Consider the following 12551-nt stretch of genomic DNA (forward strand, 5'->3'; position numbering starts at 1 on the left):
TAAGAATTATTTACTATTTCACAGACATCTGATATCTGATGAATCATTGCTTTGGTGTTATGAAGTTAGTACTGAAGAGCAAAATCAGTGGTTTTAAAACGATTTTTTTTAAAGAAATATCATAGTATCTATTACTCTAAAAATTCAGTAGTTTGGGAAAATGAACAAAATGCTTATTTACAAAGTTGTTATATGCGCAAGTTTAAGGGCGTTTTACTTTAGCATTATGGAGTCAACCTATAATTTACTTGTTTTGGCAAAAAAAAAAAAAACATTAGTTTTTCACATAAACTTTAGAATGAAGAGTTCAGCATTCCATTGTAGACTACGTATGTTTAAAACAGAACAAAAAACTGACCCTTGACCTCACGTTGGGTCAATGACGGCAATGTGCCATTTGCTGGAAAAAAATAACGAAAAATATATAACGCTCGACCTGGGATCAGATATATTTTATAATTTTTCATCGCAATTCACCATTTTATTTACTAGATATAACAATTGTTTTCAAAGTACTGAAATTCATAGCTACTTCTGAATTTTCTATTTTCGGTTGGTAAAATTCACTTCACACATGTCGAATATTTTGTTAGGTTTACAATTTATTTATTGTGGGTATTTCTTCATGCGCTGTGAAAGCCTTAGAGGAGTAACCAATAACTGATGCATTTGGTCGTTGTTGAATTTATAAATACCGGGTTGTCAGTAATTTGATAGCTGACAACTAGAGTATATTTCACTCATTTCCCTGGAGAAACGTGCGAAGGAAATATATTTCGGAACTTTTGGACATTACTCGTCGATAACACTTGCAATACTAGTGTTCATGTATCTTGGAAGTATATATTTTAATATCTGAATGCATTACACTGGCCGTATACGTCACCACGTCATAGGCTACATACTAATAATAAAGCACATGGTAAATGATTTGTTTGTTTTGTTTTCTTTTTTTTTTTTTTTACGATAGCTCCCAGAGTGTGATCGAATTCTATCAAAAATGTTTTTCCTGATTTTCATGTCAAAATGACCATCCATGTCTTACTAGCAAAAGTAACTGTCTCTTTTCCTATGGGAATCAGGGACATATTATTTTAACAATATGCAAGAAATATAAATATCTTTACCAACTTCTTAAAGAAAATTTGGTGTTGAAATCCTTTAAAAATCAAGAATTTCTGGCAGTCCGTAAGATGAAAATCCCTTTTAACCCTTTCCAAATTAAGCAGTCTTATCCGATCAAACTTATAATGAAGATACGACATCGCAATTCAATTCAGACTCGTAGAATTTCCCGAAGTAATAGATAAATTCCCAAATTGCTTTCGTCTCCGAAGAGCGGTTTACTACACTTGTCAAAATTCCTGATGCTATTTGCAATTACGTTTACGTCCTGCTTTTACGCTAACCCCGTTGAAAGCCTCTGCTCTCGTCGTGAAATTCATCATCTCAAGGTAGTGTTTCTTTCGCTTGCCTTAAAAGCTTTTGTTTCCAAGCTCCCAAGCTTCCAAGCTTCCAAACCTTTGTCTTCTCCCATTCTTATACCATGTTTCATTCAACGGCGTAAGAACAGAAGCGTAAAATTTCCCGGGAGACAGCGGATCAAAACTTGCCTTACGCAGACATCGAAAGGAGGTCAAGTTTTCTGTCGAGAGCAAAATCGTTTCCATTCAAAACCGCCGCTCGGAAAAATCCAGCGAGAGGAATAGGTACGGCCCTTGGGAAAATAACCGTAGTGCCCCAACTTTTCCAGGCTCTTCCAGACGAGCGAGATCACAAGGAGAGCAGCTGGAAAGTGAATGACTTGAACCTTGTGCAGATAATGATTGCCTTTGAAGTCTGTTTTCATTGCCGTGTTTCGAAATGGAAGTGGGTTCTGTTTCGATGCTTTTGTAACTGTAGATTAAGACAACTTTGCCGAGACACAAAGCATTTTACACTTTTGTTTGCCAGCAGAGAGTTGTTTGAACGGAGAGATGACTTAGAAAAAAGCTCTGTACCGGATAAGATGGTTCCAAGAAGAGAGGAAAATAATATAGGTGGTATCTTATCTCATTTTTACTTTCATCCTCGAAATTATTTGCACAAACCTATGTTTATCAACTACGCATTTTTTGTAAGTGGTATTCTTTGCGTTTTAGAGATAGAATGCGTGGATTGATACAATATAAAAAATGGAGACCAACAAGGAGCTATAGAAGATAAAACCTGATTCAACAAAAGGTGGTGAATAAAGAGAAACAGTAATCGATGAGGAGACCAAATAATTTCAATGACCCCTATGAATTTATACAAATTATTGAGAATTTTCTGGATATTATTAAAGTTAAAAGACGATATACATATATTTCTAAACAAGATATGAGAGAGAGAGAGAGAGAGAGAGAGAGAGAGAGAGAGAGAGAGAGAGAGAGAAAAAAAAATTCTGCAATATTACCCAGCTGTCTTACCGTATGTATATATAACTAATAGATACTATCAGATTTCATTTAGTTGGATGTAAATGGAAATAATGATGACATCAGTCCTTGTCAGGAATGTGAAAAGAATTCCTTACTTCCGATTTTCCAGTACCAAAGCTCGTAATGGCGAAGTGTAACAAACGTGAAATGACTGCATATTTTACACTGAAGATTGTCCATGTACCGTTTTGGAAGAGGCAGGTTGTGGGTAACTACCTTTGTCAAAAGATGAGCACGAAACGTATTAAGAAGCAGTTGCTCTATTACTCTTATACCTGCTATTTCTCACAGTCATGCCTCTTATCGTTCACCCTTACTGTTCATTAGCTTTATTCTGACAAATAGGAAATTTCGTCTATAGTAGTAAGAATAGACTAAGCTCAGCGAATGGAAAGTATTTTGAATGTGGAACCTTGTCTAATTGCAGTGTCCTCTGAGGTATTCGCATACAAACGCGTGCGCACACACATATATATATGTGTGTGTGTATATAGGTATATATATATATATATATATATATATATATATATATATATATATATATATATATCGAGCTACAAATGTCCTTTAATATCTAATTCGCTCTACCTCGGAGCGGTGTAGTCAATAAGAAATTTGTCAGCTCGCAGGCGCGAACCATCGAACTCGACAAATTCAGGATGTACAGTGAAGCCTTAAACCACACCGTTCCCAGGTAGAGCAAATTAGATCTTAAAGGACATTTGTAGCTCGATGTATATATATAGATATATTATATATATATTATATATATATATATATATATATATATATATATATATATACATACAACTAAGGTGCTGGCAGGTGAAAACCAAGGGATGCATCAAATCAGGCGTTGACTCCTCAAGGAAACAGGCCAATCTACATATTTCTTTTTTTCCGACGTTTCATAATGAACATTTATTACATCTTCTGGGAATCTGTCAATTAATTAAATATGATAAAATTATAAAACAATCTTAAATTGACTAAAAATAAAAAAAACCGTAAAAAGACTAAAATTCACTAAAATATACAATATGTGTATCGTTTGTTCTAATATTACTCAGATTGTTTTAAAAGCATTTTCAGAAATAAAAAAATTTCATGGTCTGGTTTTCTTAAAAGACCAGTAATTACCATTTCAATGTTTGACCGATTTACCTTGGTAATACAATTTTTACCTAAGTTTTTATCAGTTTATTTATCCTATTCATAGATTTATCAATACTAATTAAGTAAGGATAAGGAGTGAAGCATCTCTGTTCGAAGCAGCCATCAGAAGCTCAATTGACACAGTCATTTATTTTCATTGAAGGCTACACATGAAACAGGGTTGGCCCGGATTGGTCTCTATTTCGGGTGAACTGGACCAGAGATACAGCAACTGACAGACTTAATGTCCAAAAAGAGTCACCTTGCAATCTGGGTACAGATCGTAACTCTCCTCGAATCGCGGGAAACGTCAGGTAGCTTTCCCGTGGTGATGGAAAACTTCAATTTATAGGAATTGGCCCCCAAAGGGATGACCATTAGTTTTGTTTGGAAAAGATCCAACAAGGTTTCTGACCCTCGCTGACCTCTTAAGTTTTCTGTAAAAAAAAAAAAAAAAACAATTGAGATGGATTTGCCTGTTCATCCGCACTTTTTCTGTCCGCCCTCAGATCTTAGAAACTGCTGAGGCTAGAGTGCTGCAAATTGGGATGCTGATCGCCCACCCTCTAATCATCTAACATACAAATTGCAGCCCTCTATCCACAGTGGTTTTTATATTATTTAAGGCTAAAGTTAGCCATGTTCTTGAGTCTGGTAATGTTATAGAACAGGCCACCAACGGGCCGTGGCTGGAAGTTGCAAGAGGGCGGCTTATACAGCATTATGGGCTCTACAGAAAACTCGATAACGCTGAGGAAACTTCCGCGCATTATTTACTTTTATTTTTTTCACTACTCTTTTCGATTATCATTGACGGTAATCATAATAATGTAACAAGAATTGCACGGAGTACGAATTATGTACTGTTGGCGTGAAAATGATGTAATTTTCAATTATGAATTACATGACGCATTTTTGCATTCCCGAGGTTTGATAATATAAATTCCTTTCAGTCTGTATTGTTAATTTCATCTCGACATAAAGTTTGGAATTGAACACATATAATCCGTACATGTTTATAAAAGCTTGCTTACAATGCACTTCATTCATAATCCACTTTTAACGTGCAAGGATTTTGTGGTAAATATTCTCTAATGGCAAAAAAAAAAAAAAAAAAAAAAAAAAAAAAAAAAAAAAAAATTAACAGAATACTGTCTTCTATAGTCCTCATGGTCTACTGTGGGAAAGACCTTACCTGACACTGACTGGTAGAGACGTGTCAATTCTCTTATTATAGTACGAAAGACTGATGCCCCCCCCCCCCACCCGCGCTCTCTCTCTCTCTCTCTCTCTCTCTCTCTCTCTCTCTCTCGTAGGTAAGCCTCAATCATTTTCGTTTTACTTTCCATTTTACGTTTAAATTCTAAATCCTCTTTTTTTTCGTAGATACAGAGGATTAGTCCCGTTTCGATACAAGTTTTAAAAGAAAGCGGCGTTTTAACTATTTTCTGACAATTCTAAATATGTTTTATTACAGATTATTTTTTTCTTTTATCTATTACCAGTAATATCAAGAATGTGAAAATGAATGCCTCTAGAATCTTTCGCACGTTATTAATGATTTGTAAAGAGAGGTTTATGCCTGGATTATTAAGTACTAATTATTAATTATTACGTTTCATACAATGAAGAGCTATGATCGTTTCATAAATAATACAGGTGACCTAAATGTAATTAGCATTCTTACAAACCTCAAGCTGCCAAATTTAACTGAACTTAATACCGAAAGCGCATTATTTTCTTCTGTTTGTATATTAGCAATGAATGTCATACCATAAGAGATATAATACGCTCTCTTCAATGTGAATAGTGCTAGTACAATAAAAGAAAATATTACAGTCATTAATGATTATTAATAAAGTCAATCACTTATAGCTATGTCTCAACTCCCGATGTAAGCCCATATATATATATATATATATATATATATATATATATATATATATATATATATATATATATATACATAGAGAGAGAGAGAGAGAGAGAGAGAGAGAGAGAGAAGAGAGAGAGATCCGTTTCAGAAATTTGCATAGCCTGTGGGAAGGAAGTATTCCATGCTGTGCTTGGTAGGCGGAATTCTCTTAAACTCTCTGCATCCTTCACAAGTTTGGAGGGCTCAGAGCATCCAAGCAAGTGAATTTGTTGAACAATTTCTCTCGAGGTAAAAATATACATATTCTTTTATTTTTTCACAGGCTGTACGCGAAGAAGACGCACGTAGGCAGTGCAAGGTACGTCAAACTTCTCGTACTATTCGCTTTTATGTTATGAGTATGTATGTGCGTTTCGTTTTTCATAGATATGTTTTCTTCGAGATTTTGATACGAATGGCAAATATGTTATTGAGGTTTAGTTTGTTTTTATACACTTACGTACGTATTTATTTTTGTTTTGTGATGATTTAAAATTTTAAGCATGTTGCCCATAAATGTCAATTGCTCTAATATCGCTCTATTAATCGTCTGAACTCTGTCTTGCATTACCAACCGTTATATATATATCTATATATATATATATATATATATATATATATATATATATATATATATATATATATATATATACAACCAAGGGGCAGGCAGGTGACAACCAAGGAATACATCAAATCAGGCGTTGACTGAAGGAAACAGGCCAATCTACATAGTTTTTTATTCCAACGTTTCGTAATAACATTTATTACATCTTCTGGGAATCTGTCAATTAATTAAAATAATAATATTATAAAACAATCTTAAATTTACTAAAAAAATTAAAAAAACAAAAATTGTAAAAAGACTGAAATTTACTAAAATATACAGTTACAGAAAATTATTATTTAAAAGCTGGAACCGCCAACCAACCTTAAGTTAAGAGAGAGAAAGACTGAATGATAGGAGACAACAAAAAAGGAGACACGTTAACTAAGGTACAGTTGGATGGAGGAGGTTTGGGTATTCAACAGGGGAACCAGCTGCTTAATGAGTAATGACTCTAAAATGGGGTGGGTAATTCTTGGGGGTTTTGGTGTTTGCCCTATAATGCAAAAATCGTCTCTTTCGATATGTGTTTTGCAGATTTTTGCATGGTTCCTGATATTTGAATGTTCAGGGTTGGAGAGCCTACTTCCTGTTCGGAAGCTTATTCCACGATGAGAATCGATTCTGACCTTCAGTAACCTCTTCGTAGATCCCACGTAAGTCCCAGAGTTACACTTTGGGCAAGTATATTTATATACTACATTTGAGGTCAAGAAGGGACTCAATCGATCTTTATATTTAAGGAAAGACCCAATTGTTAATGGATTTTTTGGTATTAGTTTAATACTGACTGCACCATAGTGTTTTTCCATAATCTGGGTAAACTTTTTTCTGAAGGAGTCATCATGTAAAAATGGAAATTTTGCATAAATGACTAACTTTGGTACCGTGATAAATGTTTTCGTATTGTTAAAAAACTGCTTATTAAGAAAACTCCGAAGCCTCTTATAAAATAGCTTTTGAGGGAAGCAATTATTTTTAAAATATTCCAATAGGTAATTTATTTCCTGATTGAAGGAATGCCAGTTTGATGTGATAAAAAATGCCCTATGTATAAGAGTTGACAATGAATTAAGCTTAAAATTATAAAAACATGAGCTGTAATAATTAGATCCTAGACCTGTAAAAGTTTTCTTCCTAAAAACAGAAGTGTTAAAAGAACCATTCTCTCGTGTAACGAGTACATCTAAATAAGCCAGTTGACTATTTTCCTCTCTTTCGACCGTAAACTTAATATTTTAAGTGATCAAACTAAATTCACTGAAATTGGAGTACCTGACTTTTATCATATTATTAAAAATGAAGACAAAATAAACAGGTTTTTACGAACACTAAAAGCTGAGAAAATCATTGATGAAAACACATATCAAGATTTGTTTGTGACTGGATCATCATATGGAATTCTATATGGGCTGCCCAAAATACATAAGCCCAATACTCCTTTGAGGCCCATTCTGGCATCTTACAATACCCTCCTTAATTATAAATTAGCTAAATTTTTTGGTTTTGGGTACCCTTACTTGAACCACTACAAAAAAAAATAATTTTACTCTGAATCACTCGTACCATTTTTTAAAGACAAAATTTTATCACAAGACTCAGGTTTATTTAATGGCCAGTTTAGATGGGAATCTCTATTCACAAATGTCCCCGTGGAGGAGACAATTGACATCATATTAGATAAATTATTTCCTGAACCCGATTCTGTTTTTAGCAATTTTAACCGGTCTCATTTTAAAACATTTTTAGAATTAGCAGTGTGGGACACTGCCTTTGTTTTTGATGGTAAACTTTTTAAACAAACAGACGGTGTAGCCATGGGCTCTCCTTTGGGCCCGACATTCGCTAACATCTTCATGTCCTCCCTGGAGGAGCGCATGCTTGATGATTGTCCTCTTAGGTTTCACCCTATTTTTTACGTGAGGTATGTGGATGACAACATTCGCATTATTCAAGAGAAACTCTGATATTGACTCTTTCCTAGCGTATGTTAATTCCCAACATAACAATATTAAGTTTACGGTCGATAGAGAGGAAAATAGTCAACTGGCTTATTTAGATGTACTCGTTACACGAGAGAATGGTTCTTTTAACACTTCTGTTTTTAGGAAGAAAACTTTTACAGGTCTAGGATCTAATTATTACAGCTCATGTTTTTATAATTTTAAGCTTAATTCATTGTCAACTCTTATACATAGGGCATTTTTTTATCACATCAAACTGGCATTCCTTCAATCAGGAAATAAATTACCTATTGGAATATTTTAAAAATAATTGCTTCCCTCAAAAGCTATTTTATAAGAGGCTTCGGAGTTTCTTAATAAGCAGTTTTTTAACAATACGAAAACATTTATCACGGTACCAAAGTTAGTCATTTATGCAAAATTTCCATTTTTTACATGATGACTCCTTCAGAAAAAAGTTTACCCAGATTATAGAAAAACACTATGGTGCAGTCAGTATTAAACTAATACCAAAAACTCCATTAACAATTGGGTCTTTCTTTAAATAAAAAGATCGATTGAGTCCCTTCTTGACCTCAAAATGTAGTATATAAATATACTTGCCCAAGTGTAACTCTGGGACTTTACGTGGGATCTACGAAGAGGTTACTGAAGGTCAGAATCGATTCTCATCGTGGAATAAGTTTCCGAACAGGAAGTAGGCTCTCCAACCCTGAACATTCAAATATCAGGAAACCATGCAAAAATCTGCAAAACACATATCGAAAGAGACGATTTTTGCATTATAGGGCAAACACCAAACCCCCAAGAATTACCCATTTTAGAGTCATTACTCATTAAGCAGCTGGTTCCCAGTTGAATACCCAAACCTCCTCCATCCAACTGTACCTTAGTTAACGTGTCTCCTTTTTTGTTGTCTCCTATCATTCAGTCTTTCTCTCTCTTAACTTAAGGTTGGTTGGCGGTTCCAGCTTTTAAATAATAATTTTCTGTAATTGTATATTTAGTAAATTTTAGTCTTTTTACAATTTTTTTAAATTTTTATAGTAAAATTTAAGATTGTTTTATAATATTATTATTTTAATTAATTGACAGATTCCCAGAAGATGTAATAAAGTGTTATTACGAAAACGTGGAATAAAAAAACTATGTAGATTGGCCTGTTTCCTTCAGTCAACGCCTGATTGATATATATATATATGTATATATATATATATATATTATATATATATATATATATATATATATATATATATATACTTCGAGCTACAAATGTCCTTTAATAACTAATTCGCTCTACCTCGGAATTAATGTTTTCATATATATTAATGTCTTCGAATACGAATCTTTTTCCAAAATTATGGGTTCAAGTCTTATAAAGAATGGTTCAAGTACAGGAGATTATTAATTCTATTTTAGAGTGATCATTAATTCTAGTTGAGATTAAAATGGAATTATGAAGCTATATCATCTAGCTCATTAATATAGTTTTTCTGAGGTATAATTTTTGGTTGCCGTGTATCCATTATATCTTTCTTTTGCAGCTGATGTTCTCATTCCTTTTGATTATTTTATGTTATAATTATATGTTCTGATAATAAGAATCAATCTCAGTAGTTTTGATTAAACTAATTCTGTAATTGATGACGATCGTTTTCCAGAAGCTTTAATGTGAATTACGTCAAACATTTCAGTGCTTATAATATTATATTACATAAAAGTAGTATGTCCTCCCAACGTGTATATATTAGGCATCTTTAGAATACAGCATTAATCAGAAATGGTGAACTATAATGAAACTATAATAATAGAATTACGAGACGGTCTTTTCTGCTTTATGTTGTTGATAATTGATTAATTTGAAAACCAAAATCTGGTCAGAAATAATATTATTGGCAGCTATGTATCCAATAAGAATTGATTAAAAGTTAAATAGTGAGTGCTAAAAGCGTTCTAGTTTTATAATAGACTTTTATATAACACAGTGTTTGCTTTCGAAAGATAACGCAGAGGTTTTATATAGAATAGAAACTCGTGTTCAAAGGATCTTTTGCGAGAAAGCTTTTCCATGGCGTCGTCGGTATGGTGTTGGCATGCCACCTAGGTGGCCGCGAGTTCGATTCTCGCGCATTCCACTGAGGAGTGAAAGCTGTGTATTTCTGGTGATAGAAGTTCACTCTCGGCGTGGTTCGGAAGTCACGTAAAGCCGTTGGTCCCGTTGCTGAATAACCACTGGTTCCATGCAACGTAAAAACACCATACAAAGAAAAACAAACAAACAAACAAACAAACAAACAAACACTCTCTCTCTCTCTCTTGGTGTGTGTGTGTGTGTGTGTGTTGCATACAAATAAGCACGCACGCAGATATAACTTTACTTCCAAAAATCGATCAGTTATTCCTCAATCGGTGGGAGAAGTTTTATATGTCATGTAATGAATTCTTTTCAGCCGCAACAGAAATCAACTGTCGGGGTAAATTGATCTCGCAAATCGAACGAAAGAATCAGAAACTCATTAAAACTTGGCTCAAGTATCGTCTAAGATCCTAACGTATTCGCCATATCAGAGAACGGTTACGATTAGTAACAAGGGAGAGGAAAGGACGATATATATCTATATATATATATAACATATATATATCTATATATATAATAATGTATATATCTACATATAATATACATATATATATATATACTATATATGTATTATATATATATATTATATATAATCCTATATATAGTGTATACATATAAATATATATATAATATATAATAGTAATATTATATATTAATATATATATATATATGTATATATATATATATATATATATATATATAGTCTATTATATAGTTATATACATATATATATATATATATATATATATATATATATATATATATATATATCTATATATGTATATATATATGGATATATATATATATATATATATATATATCTATATAACTGAGTATTAGTTCGTCTCAAAAAAAACATCTATGGAAGTTAGAAAGAGAAGAACAGAGGGGAAAGAGAAACCTGATAGTAGAAAGGTATCGTTGCAGTATGTAGATTAACAAGTATATCAGCGTTTAAAGATAATATATTAATTCGCTACTAAAACCATTTAGCGAGCAAAGAGCGTTTATAGATTCCCGTTAAATGAAAGTATTTGTGAAATATAATAAAAATTAGTTTACTTTTATTTAGGAATGAAGTTATATTAGCCTCTGTACTCAGGAAAAAAAATTGAATTCTGTCGAAAAAATTAGTGTGCACGATGTCCTTATGAAAGAATTTTTTCACCAGAGAAAATATAAAATCCCCAAAAAGCTTTAATATGTAAGTTCATAATATCCAGAAAAAAAGCGTTATTTCTTGTATCAGATAAGACAGTGCCAGTGAGTCACGTTGGTTGGGGGGAGAGTTGGGGCGGGGAACGGGCCAGCTAATAAATGAACGGTTACTTTGGGAGACACTGAATGGCTCTAACTTCAGACGTCTCTTCCATTCACCCCCCTCCCACCCCCCCCACCCCCATACCAAACTCCAGCACCCTCAACTCCAACAACCCACGCTCCCCCCACAACTAAAATTTGGACCAGTTTGGAGAGGAATAAACTTCCGTGATTCCTTAACCAAGTTAAAACAAAGAAATGTGTATAGAAAAGTCAGGGGCATTCGCGTAGGTTTGCAACAAAGCAGTAGGATAGTTCTATACATTACCTTGGTATCACTGGAAGTGCTGGGTTGGTCAGTTAGTATATATATATATATATATATATATATATATATATATATATATATATATAGGTATATATATATATATATATATATATATATACATATATATATATACCTATATATATATATATACTATATATATATATATATATATATATAGTATATATATATATATATATATATATATATATATATATATATATATATATATAGATATATATAGTATCTATATATATATATATATATATATATATATATACTATATATATATATATATATATATATATATATATATATATATATATATATATATATATATATATACACACACACACGTTTGTGTGTGTGATATAATCTTTTAAAATAGTATCTGAAACTGATGGCTCTATTCCAGCTTAGTTTAACGTATCCAGATTCGATAGGTACATGCATTTATGAGCTCAAATAGTGCATTGCGTTGATGTGTCCTCTCCTGTGGCACCTCCTATTCTTACCTTCAAATCGAAACACAAAGACTTTCAGTAATAACCATCTTGCAGAAGGACCCAGAATTTATGATATTAAGATTTCATTTTAGATATTATAAATACAAGAAATGTTCGCGGTAAAAGTACTATATAATAATATATATATATATTATATATAATATATATATATATATATATCATATATATATAATATATATATACATATGTATTTACATACCCA

The sequence above is a fragment of the Macrobrachium nipponense genome, chromosome 7 (genome assembly GCF_015104395.2).
Source record: "Macrobrachium nipponense isolate FS-2020 chromosome 7, ASM1510439v2, whole genome shotgun sequence".
NCBI classification, from domain to species: domain Eukaryota; kingdom Metazoa; phylum Arthropoda; class Malacostraca; order Decapoda; family Palaemonidae; genus Macrobrachium; species Macrobrachium nipponense.